Here is an 11,596-nt window from a genome sequence, read left to right as displayed (position 1 = left end):
AGCACTTCTTGAAGTTTGGCAGAGACTGATGCTAAAAATTTCTGACCAGAAGCAAAACATTTTTCTCTTTACAATTATTTAATATACTCTTTTAAATCCCATTTAGGGAAACATATCAGCTCTTTATCAAATTCTAGTCTCTCTTATTTTTCTGCTGCAGTGAAAATGTCGGTTTCAGTGTCTTAACCATAATAAAAATAGTCCATCTAGGAATGCATCAACCTATGTTATGGACTAAATTGTTTCCCCAAAAATTCATATGTTGAAGCTCTAATATACCAATGTGATTGCATTTAGAGATAGGGTCTTTAAGGAGTTAATTAAGGTTAAATGAGGTCATAAGGGTGGTGCCCTATTCCTATGAGACTGTGGTCCTTATGAGAGGAAGAGACACCAGGGGCTTCTCTCTCTCTCTCTCTCAGAGAGAAAGGCTGTGTGAGGACAAAAAGACATCTACAAATCAGAAAGAAGCCACATGAGAAATCAACCCTTGCAGTACATTGGTCTGACTTCTGTCCTGCAAACTGTAAGAAAATTAATTTCTGTTATTTGAACCAGTCTGGGATTTTTCTTATGATAGCATGACCAGATTAATACAATATACATCCTTGTTTTTTATTTTCATTCTATGGGCCCAGTGCACAAATTTGTGCACCTTGAAAGGAACTGTGGGCCAGGAGGCTGTGGTGGGCACAGGTGCAGGTCTTGGCCCATCCTCTGCGCCCCCGCCCAGCCTCTCCTGCTGCAGTCCCTGGTCCCTGTCTGCTGGGAGCTCCGCCCTCATCGCTGCCACTCCCACACACTGACAGCACAGAGCGATTTGGGCCAACGCCATCAGTGGGTACAAGCAGTGACTGCTGCCCCAATCGCCCCTCAGGAGCAGGGGGAGGCAGAGAAGCCCTCAGGGGTAATAGGGGCCAGCAGCCACTGTTCACACCCACTGATGGCGCCCAGCGATCGGGAACAGCGCTGGGTGCCGGCAGCGGGTGTGAGGGCCGGGCGGGACCTTGGCATGTGGGAGCAAAGAATTTTTAGTAATCACCAGAGGCTCACCCTGATGACAGCAACTGGTGCCCCGCCTTGGTCTGGCGCCCCTGCTCACCTGCTCCACCATCCTGTCGCAGCCAACGCCCGCCATGTTCCATGCACGCCCCCAGGTGGTCAGTGCATATCATAGCGACCAGTTGTTCAGTAGTACCACTGTTCGGTCTATTTGCATATTAGCGTTTTATATATAGAGATCCTCTTACATATCGTCTTTCACTCTCATATAGGACAAACTGAATGCATCTAATCTCATAGTTCCGTCCTTATTAAATAAAACCAATTTTCATTCGTTTTCTAAATTTATCTTGTTTTTTTTTGTGATATAGGACAAACTGAATGCATCTAATCTCATAGTTCCGTCCTTACTAAATAAAACCAATTTTCATTAGTTTTCTAAATTTATGTTGTTTTTTTGTTTTTTTTTCAGTTCAATTAAATCTTTAAAGATTTTGTGCTAATTTACGAGATTGTAAGACACTGTTTCTGCCCACAATCCAGTATGTTGACTGCCAATTTGGAAAGTCTCTATGTCAATATCCAGTATATTGCTTAAAGGAAATACATAACTTATAGACACTCTAAAATGATGCCAATACCCAGATAAAAATGAACATATTGCAGGTATAAAAATGATTAGATGAGCTAAAAAATTACATTTTATTCACATTTGGTCCAATTTTGTTTTGAAGGGATGCAGTATGAATTCTTATTCTATAAAATAACATGATACAATTCTTGTTTCACAAGTTTTTTTTAACATTTATATACTATTTTCTCTTAAAGTTATATTTAGATGTTCAGTCAAAATGATCAAATAGGATTCTAATGAAAAATAGTAGTTTCCTAGTGAAGTTTCTCTTTCAACTCATATTTCTTTTGATGTTTAGTGATATATTCTAAAGTAATATGCTCATATTTTTTATGTATAAATTTCAAGCACTATTATTGCCTTCCTATTTTATAGTAGTTAAAGAGTTAGCATTGACATTGGTATAATCCAGAGACCTTATTTAGGTTTCACAAGTTTTACATATTCTCATCTGAAAATAAAGGCATAGCTATTGATTTTGTTGTTTTGGAAGGTGTTTTTTTTTCCTGGTACATTTATCTGTTTCCTCCAAATATCCCCCCCCTTTTTTTGTTTTTACCTTTTTCTTCATGATAATTTGAGTGATGCCCTAAAAAGTTCATTGAAAGCACTGTTTGAATGAGTAGGACTTGTGGGCTGAATGTTACTCTTTTCTTTGGTGAGATTCCAAATATTAATGTCAGCTTTAAAAACAAACGAACAAATACCCTATTGACAAGATATATTCAAATTAGTCATATGACTTAAAACCTATTTGAAATAGAACTCCTTTCATCATCTATATGTGCAAAACCTTAAATTATTGGAAACTTAAATTTACTCATTTTTAAAGGGGGCTTTCATTGTGTCCATCCAATTTTGATGCTCTGATGCATTACGACAGCATCACAATTGCCAGCGTTGCCTTTGCTAGCTGTGCACCCAGAAGACTCTTGACTTAAAAGCTATTTACACCCCAAGCTCCCAAGACACAATGTTGCCTTCAAATTATAAAAATGACTCCACCTCATAATACCATAGAGACATAAACATAAGACACAAATCAAATTCATTGAGTGTCTTTCCAAAAAAATACCCAGTCCCACATCCCATGGTATCCCCCAGGCCCAGGAGCACCCCACTGGAGGTGACATATCTCCAGCAACAACTTCACCCCAGACATTAACCCCTCTGCCTGACACCCACAAGCTGCCTCTCCTAAGGTCCTGACAAATTGGACATGAAATGCTTATTGCCTTTTTTCTTTGATATTAGGGCTTCTATTATGTTTTATGAGCTTGTTATTTAACACATGTTCCTGATATATCCTTGCTTTTGCCAACACACACCCTTATACCCCAGTGCCTAGGGGAAAGCCTAGTAGAGGATACTACAATCTATGACATTCTAAAAATTAATGGAGATTATTGCTTTCTCTAGGAGGCAACTACTTCATATCAGTAACTCCTCTACCCCGGTAGGAGGACCCCCCACACACATACTTCCCAGTTCCTTCTTCTACAATCCCCTCAACTTTCCATCCTGACCTTCTTCCCTGAGTCTCCAACCATGACCGCCACAACCACAACGCCCCTTCCCCTAATTACACACAAATACCACCAATCTTTGCATATTCTTTACCAAACTCTCTGCTGATACCCTCCAATAATATACCTGCTGGAACTGCTACCTTGACCTGAGAAAATACTAGGCAACAGGGACAGGTCCTGAAATTATGCAAACTAGCCAATCTTAAACCTGCTTACCTTGCCCCACCTGTTCTTTCCTGTGGGATTCACAATGCAGGCTCTTGCTGAGTTCCCCTCTCCCGCTCTGTCTTGCAATTGACCTCAGGTGATTGCCTGTGAGCCCCCTGCTGTGTGATGTGTTTTCACTCTTGGGATCTGAGATTAATAAACAAACTATCTTTTCAATGGCAATTGTCTCCTGATCTGTTGGCCTTGCTATACCCAAATAATTTAAAAAAACCTATTAAAACAATATTTGGCTAAGTCATACCATTTTCTGACATTTCATTAAAGCATTTTATCCTGAAGGCCTCAGTTAAAAGGTGTCTAACCACTTGATTTCTCTTTGCTCAGGGTATGAGCAGAGAAATTAGAAATTGACAATAAGAGCAACACTTTATTTTTCTGGAAAGTTAGAGTAAGAGCCTAGCCATGGGCTCAGGAAGCAAAAATTCCAGCCATTGCTGGGGAAAATGTATTTTTTGTTTCTGATGTAGGGACATATAGAAAGAAAGCTTTTTTACTTTCATTTTGAAATACTGCCTAATCAAATCTTATGTACCCAGACTAAAAACAAAACAAAAAAAAAAACAAACAGAAAAAGAACAGCTGCATACCTCTGTTAAGGACATGCAGCTCTGATGTTTAAAGAACGATTTATTGTTTACATTTATTAGATCTGCTGAGGTTTATTTCCACTTTGAGTTATTTCTGCTCTTTCATTGGAAGCTATGTGGCATAAGGGAAGGAGCCAGCTTGGGGGACGGGGGCAGGAGGGGAGCAGGAGGGCAGAGAGGTGGGTGAAATATGATTACTCCTAATGGAATTATTAATCTCTGATTAAAATGATTATATTTTAGAATTACAGCAAACATAGTAAATATTGATGGCAATCTTTTAATTTCAACATCCTATGAAATCTTGACACACAGGAAAAGGTGAGTCACTACATTCAACTCCCATTGCAGATTCTGCAAGCATCAAGAAAGCTCTGGCGGCTCGGGAATCCATCAATCAAAGCTTTGTGCGGCTCAGGAGGGATTAATATGCTTTGAATTACTGTAATCCTTTAGGCTCATGGTAGTTGTTATACCAAATACATATGAACTTCCTGGGAATAGAATTTCCCAGCTTTCTGTGAATTTGTATAATGATCCATGCAGTGTGAAAAGAGCAATGCAAAACGGAACTGAAATCACCAAAACTGATTATGTCTAAGGGTCAGTGCCCCACCTCCTACCCCAATGGTTTAATTTTGTACGCAGTTCACACCTGCCTGTGTGCCCTGGGAACTAGGAAAAGGATCATGGGTAACTGGGGAGATACAACCTTTCCTATTTTGTATTTGTTGGGACCCACTTTTGCATGTGTGAATTAGTTTTAACCTATAGGCCTTAATCCAAAATGTTAGCTCCAAAGAAAAGATTCTCATCCCTTATTTTCTTCCCATCCATCAGGTCTCCGTAAATCCCTCCAGGCTAGTCCTGTTTTAGTCCCTCCCATAGGCAGCTTCCAGTTCCCAACCCTTTAGACCAGTGGTTCTCAATCTTCCTAATGACGTGACCCTTTAATACAGTTCCTCATGTTGTGGTGACCCCAACCATAAAATTATTTTTGTTGCTACTTCATAACTGTATTTTTGCTACTGTTATGAATCCTAATGTAAATATCTGATATGCAGGATGTATTTTCATTGTTACAAATTGAACATAATTAAAGCATAGTGATTAATCACAAAAACAATCTGTAATTATATGTGTGTTTTCTGATGGTCTTAGGCGACCCCTGTGAAAGGGTCGTTAGACTCCCAAATGGGTCGCGACCCACAGGTTGAGAATCACTGCTTTAGACAGATATTGACCAGCATGTTCACTCCAATTCTCCTTTAGGAACTTTTCTTATATATGTATTGCACACCTCTCGCTGCTAGACGGTGGAATTGTATCACTAGAACAAGCACCATCTTCACTCAGTGTTTACTAAAATGGTTTCAGAATGCTCACTTCCTGAATCTGTTACCAGCACATCCCACCTTCCCAGGTAGAGCCACCTCTCCCTCCCCCGTTTTTCTTCTGTAATTTTTATTTACTGCTCAACATGGAGTTCTTTAGCAGTTTCCTCCCACTGTTCTGATGCTATTGCATGCTTTTCTCATTATTATATTCTTACCCATATGACCAACAGAACAAATAGAATATTCCAGGCAATGGTAGAGCTGGCCAAAAATACAGGGGTATTTGATATCTAATATCAAACCTACATTAGTCACTCGGCATCAGATAATGTTCAAATAATTGCACCTGTATAATATTATTCTATTCCTGTATTCCTGAGGTACAAAAACTCATTAAATTTATATATGCCAATATTTGAGCACAGGTAAATATTTCTGTGGAGAATCGTTATAGCTTTCCTTAGATTCTCAAAGTATTGCTTGAATCTAGATAGATTTAAGGGCCACTGAATGCCCTTTCCACTAAACAGGTAAAGAAAGTGATAGGTGATTTATAAGAACTCTTTATGTAAGAAATGAGGTCATTACAAAAATAGAATCTATTTCATGAGCAAATATTCCACAATGATGGATGGCATGGTTTTTGAACTCCCTGATGTATTAAAATCAAAGATAAAGTTAAGCAACCTTTAAGCACTTTTCTTGGAGCAAATCTTTTCCTTAATACATAAAATAGTCTTATCGATTACCTGTCTGCACAGCAAAAGAACGGTGAAGTTATATGATTGTTTGGGGAATTTAAATAGCCAGGATATCTAAAGGAAAATGATTTAAGTTTTTTTTTTTTAAACAATCCAGGAATTTCATTACCATTAATGTCTGATTAGGTCATTCAGACCAAACCTTTCAGTGAGGACAAGTAGTAAATATGGGGGGAAAGAAAAGTTAATGAGATAGTCAATAATTTCCCAGCAAGGATCTGGAAAAGGGAATGACTAAATGAGCGTTTGCCCCAAGAGGCTGGGAGGAAAGGCATTGGAGCTCAGGACTCAGGGGGCCTGTGCCCTAGGAACAAGGAGGAACTACAAGCAGATAGCTTTTCCTGTGACTGCAGCTCAGGGATTATTACCTAATACCTGGCACTGAAATAACACCTCAGCTCCCCCCGACTTGCAGTGCATGTGCCCACAGACACCTGGCAGAATGAAAGGAGAATTATCTCAGGTGGAAGATAATGTCTTCACAGTTTCTCAAGGCCAGCAATAGAGTGGCGTGAGCAAGGCACTCACTTCGGGTACATAATTCAAGGGTGGAGCCTCAAAAATTAAAATTATGGTAAATATTTTAATGACATATTTTAAAATTAAAATCAGTGCAAGACACGGACAGTAGTGCAGTGAAGACCTGGGTAGGGGGTGGGAGTGTGGTGGAGGGGGCCAGTAGGGGGGGGGACATTTGTAATACTTTCAACAATAAAGATAAATAAGAATAATTTTTAAAAAAATCAATGGAAGAGAGAGCCTTCGTGAACAAAACATTACCTGCTTTAAAAAGGCAGGATCTGGTAACTTTTGGTTTCAAGTTTGGCAGATAAGAAGCTTGGAAGTTGCCACTTTGTGCTAGTAACAAGTAAAAAACTGAACAAACTGTTAAAGCCACAACTCTCCCCAGGCCCATGAAAGAAGTGAGGTCATAGGGCAAACTACTACCCCTAAAATTGGAGAGACCGATACAAACACAGCAAAGCACAACTTACCAGAGCAGAAACCCATGGCTGAGGCCTTCATGAAAACCAGGGTGAGGCAGGGAAACGTGAACTCGGAGACTAACTGCAGGCTCAGAGTGGGAAGCCTGTGAGATAACTCTCCAGGGTGGCCAGTCCTGGGGAATGCTCCACACTCTGTGAGTCTTACCGCCCGCAGCTTTCACAGTGAACACTGCAGCAAAACCCCTGGTGTGTCCCACAGCCGGAGGGGAAAACAGCCATTGTTAAGTACAGCAGAGCAGTCTGTTCTTAATAAGGCTGCGCTCAGCAGAAGTTAGTTGACCGGAGCTCAGCCAGCTGGTATTATCAGCCTAAGTGGCCCCGGGAAGGAGAAGATTCAACAACAGCTGGCTCTGGCCTTCCATGAGGAGAAAAGAAAATACTCAATGCCAGCCGCCTCCAGCCTGGCAGGAAGAAGAGAAATATACAACTTCAGCCCACTTCTGTCATCGTCTCACTTAAAGAGAGGATACTGACAAGCTTTCGTCAAGTTCACAGTCCAGAGGCAGAGGCTCACCGAAAGACCAAGATGTATGGAATAAGAGTCTAGAATGCTGGGCCTCACACACCTCACCATCACATTACTAAAGGTCTATTTAAAGCAGTTTCTTTTATCCAATCTAGCAAGTCCAGCTTTGAAGGAAAAATTACAACATAGTATAAAAGGACAAAAAACAGTTCGAAGAGGCAGAGTAAGCATCAGAACAAGACACATATGTGACCAATGTTGCAATTAACATACCTGGAATTTGAAACAGCTGTGATTAAAATACTGCAAGCTCTAATGGATAAATAAGACCACATGTAAGATTAGATTGGTAATATAAAAAAAGAAGGAAATTCTAACAGAGAACCAAAATGAAATTCTAAAGACCAAAAACACTATAATCGCCCATCCAGAGTGGCTCAGTCTATCTATGGACCAAGAGGTCACAGTTAGATTCCTGGTCAGCGCACTTGTCCAGGTTGTGGGCTTGAATCCCAGTAGGGGGCATGCAGAAGGCACCGATCAGTGGTTCTCTCTCATCATTGATGTTTCTATTTCTCTCTCCCTTCCTCTCTGAAATTAATAAAAATATATTTTTTTTAAAAAGTGAAGTAAAGGAATTAGTATCATTTGGTTATTATAAAGTGCTTTACTATCCATGAAGTGGCATAGAATTATTTGAAAGTATACTTAGATTAGTTGTAAATGTATTATTATAAACAATACAGCAAACACTAAATTTTTAAAGGGTAATGGATATACTAAAGAAGAACAATCATATAATCATATTAACGAATGCATAAAAAGCATTTGACAGAAAACAACACCCATTCATGATTTCAAAAACTGTCAGTAAACTAGGAATAGAGGAGATCTTTTACAACTTGATAAGGAATATCTTCAAAAAACCTGCAGCTAGCATAATATTTAATGACAAACTCGCAGCCTTCCTGCTAAATCAGGAACAAGGCAAGAATGTTCCTTGTCACCAATGCTTTCCAACATTGCAGTGGAAGCCCTATCTAGTACAATAAGAAAGGTAAATGAAAGGTGTACAGATTGGGAAGACAAAAATAAAATGGTTTTTGTGTGCAGATGATATGATCATCTCTATGCAAAATAAAAAAAGAATCAACAAGAAAAGTAATGGACCTGAAGGGATTATAGCAAGGTTGTAAGATATGAAATTAATATACAAAAGTCAATTGCTTTCCTATATACCAGCAATGAGCAAGTGGAATTCAAAATTAAAAACATTATACCACTTACATTTATTCCAATAAAATGAAATAGGTATAAATTTTACAAAATATGTACGTAAACTATATTTAAAAAGTTATAAAAATCTGATTACAAAATAAAAATTAACTAAATAAATGTAGGAATATTCCATATCCATAGATAAAAATGACTCAATATTGTCAAGTCCGTTCTTCCAAACTTGTTTTATAGATTTAATGCAATCTCAATCAAAACCCCAGCAAGGTATTTTGTGATATTGACAAGCTGATCTAACATTTATAGAGAGCCAAAAGACCCAACATAATATTGAAGAACAAAGTGGAAGATTGACACTAACTAATATCGAGACTTACTACAAAGCTATAGCAATCAAAACAGTGTGGTATTGAGAAAATATAGATGAATAGATTGATGGAACAGAATAGAGAGCCCAGAAATAGACCCACATAAATATATATAGTCACTGATTTTCAATAAAGGAGCAAAATCAATACAATGGAGCAAAAATAATGCTGGAATAACTGAATGTTATGTTTTAAAAAATGTAGATAAAGACCTTACTTCCTTCATGAATATTGGCTCAAAATGTATCACAGAGGTAAATGTAAAATGCAAAACTATAATACTCCTAGAATACAACATAGAAGAAAATCTAGATGACTTTGGGTTTGGCAATAATGTTTTAGATATAACACCAATGGTACAATCCAGGAAGGAAAGAATTGAAAAACTGGACTTTATTAAAATGTAATCATCTGCTCTGAGAAGGACACTGTCAAGAGAATGAAAAGGCAAGCCAGAGACTGTAAGAAAACATTTGCAAAAGATGTATCTGATAAAAGATTGTTATACAAATATAAAAAGAACTCTTACAAGTAAATAATAAGTAACAATCAATCCAATTAAAAACAGTGGGCCAAAGATGTTAAGAGACACCTCATTAAAAATGATACACATGTGGCAAATAAGCATATAGAAAGGTGTTCACACCATATCCTATCAGGGAAATGCAAATTAAAATAATAATGAGATACCACTTACATTTATTCCAATAAAATGAAATAGGTATAAATTTTACAAAATATGTACGTAATATGTACAAAATATGTATGTAGATACCACTACATACCTACTAGAGTACCTAAAATCCAGAACAATGACACCAAATGCTGGCAAGGATGAGTAGCAACAGGAACTCTCACTTATTGCTGGCAGGACTGCAAAATGGTAGACACTTTGGAAGACAGTCTGGCCTTAACAAAGACAAAGCAATAATGTAGCATGAATAAAGGCCTATGCGATGTTGATTAATCAATAAATACATGTTGGCTCCCTACTATTTGAATAATTTTATGCTACGCATAGAAGATGATAGAAATGAAGTTGTTTTGCCTCCCAGAAGTAAATGAGGTGATTACAGTAGTGTTTCTGAGAGCAGTCTCTGAAGGCACACCACTTGGCTGTTATCTCAGTTCTATCACTTGCTAGCTGTGTGATTGATGCCAAGCTCCTTACGGACTGTGAGAATTAAATGAGCAGATACATGTAACATACTTAGCACATAATAAAAGCTCAAAAATGTTGGCTGCTATTAAGACTGATTTCAGCAACATAGCTTTCATCAAGAGCTTCCTGACATTCAGGGTGCTGATAAGTTATCCCTTAAATCAAAACAGCTCTAATTTGTAGTGTTTGCTTGTAGTGTCTAGTAAAGCCACATTAGGTTAGCAAGGACTTGGAATTTCCAGTCTTGGTTAAAGGGCCCTCGCAGACGGTAAGCCCTAAGGGAGGGTAAAGAGCAGAGTCTGTTTTTGTGTGGGTTTTTTTGCAGACCCTAGTATAGTGCAGTACTAAGTACATCACACATATTTGTGTATTCTTCATTTATTCCTTTAATTAAAAAGTGCTTTAGTAAACTTATCAGTGCTTTATAGTGTGGATACAAGCAAATAAAAAAAAAAACGCTCAAAGGTTATAATTGTTGCACGGCTTGCATTACCAGAATAACTGAGTTGAAAATAGTGTAGCTATGGTTCTTGAAAACAAATTTTTGAGGCTAACAGAATTCAAGATACCATAAAATTTTAGTAGGTTGTTGATGAGAAAGACAATTAAAAAAGATACAGCAATAATCTTTCAATGTGTTTTTTTATTTAGTGACATGAATTATGACAGTCTCTATAACAATACCTTTGCATTTGCCTCTACCTGGAAACCACAGTTTTATAAGCAAGCTAGGAAATGAGCCGTTACATAGTAAAGAAATAAAATTAATTCTGAGCCCCACTCAAAAATAGATGTAACCATATTTGCATTAAAATGTGTATGTGTACGTGCCTTTTGCGATGAGTAAACTGGGAAGATTTCTGCATAAACAAAGGCTTACATTTTAACTTAGTCTTTAGACGCCAGCCTCACACAATTTAAATTTTTTAAGCTGTCAGTACTATTTTAGACTATTGTAATTTGGTCTGAGAACACTGTCAGGAAATTTGTTTATTTTTATCGAACTTATTGGGGTGACACTGGTTACAAAATTACACAGCTTTCAGGTGTACAATTACATACCACATCCTCTGTACACTGTATTGTGTGTTTGCCATCCCAAACCCAGTCTCCTTCCATCATCACTTATCCCCCTGTGCCCCCTCTACCTCCTTGGATCCCCCCTTCCTCAGGCAATCACCACTCTGTCTGTGTCCATCAGGATTTTTTTTCCGTTTTTCCTCTATCCCTCTACATGTCTGAAGTTGTCCTGTGTACAATTAGATGAAAATGTCCTAAA

General features: G+C 38.1%; 1 long non-coding RNA gene across 1 annotated transcript in view; it reads right to left on the bottom strand.

The window, feature by feature from the left end:
* Positions 1 to 560: 560 nt before the first annotated feature.
* The window catches only part of LOC107181575, a 17,381-nt gene continuing 6,345 nt past the window's right edge, over positions 561 to 11,596 (bottom strand). The window contains exon 3 of the long non-coding RNA XR_001512233.1: positions 561 to 570. This is a non-coding gene — a long non-coding RNA (uncharacterized LOC107181575). The remainder of the gene's footprint in view (positions 571 to 11,596) is intronic.

This window comes from Myotis davidii, unplaced genomic scaffold (assembly GCF_000327345.1).
Source record: "Myotis davidii unplaced genomic scaffold, ASM32734v1 scaffold269, whole genome shotgun sequence".
Lineage (NCBI taxonomy): Eukaryota > Metazoa > Chordata > Mammalia > Chiroptera > Vespertilionidae > Myotis > Myotis davidii.
Note: the sequence above shows the minus strand (reverse complement) of the source record. Positions and strands in the feature narration are given on the sequence as shown.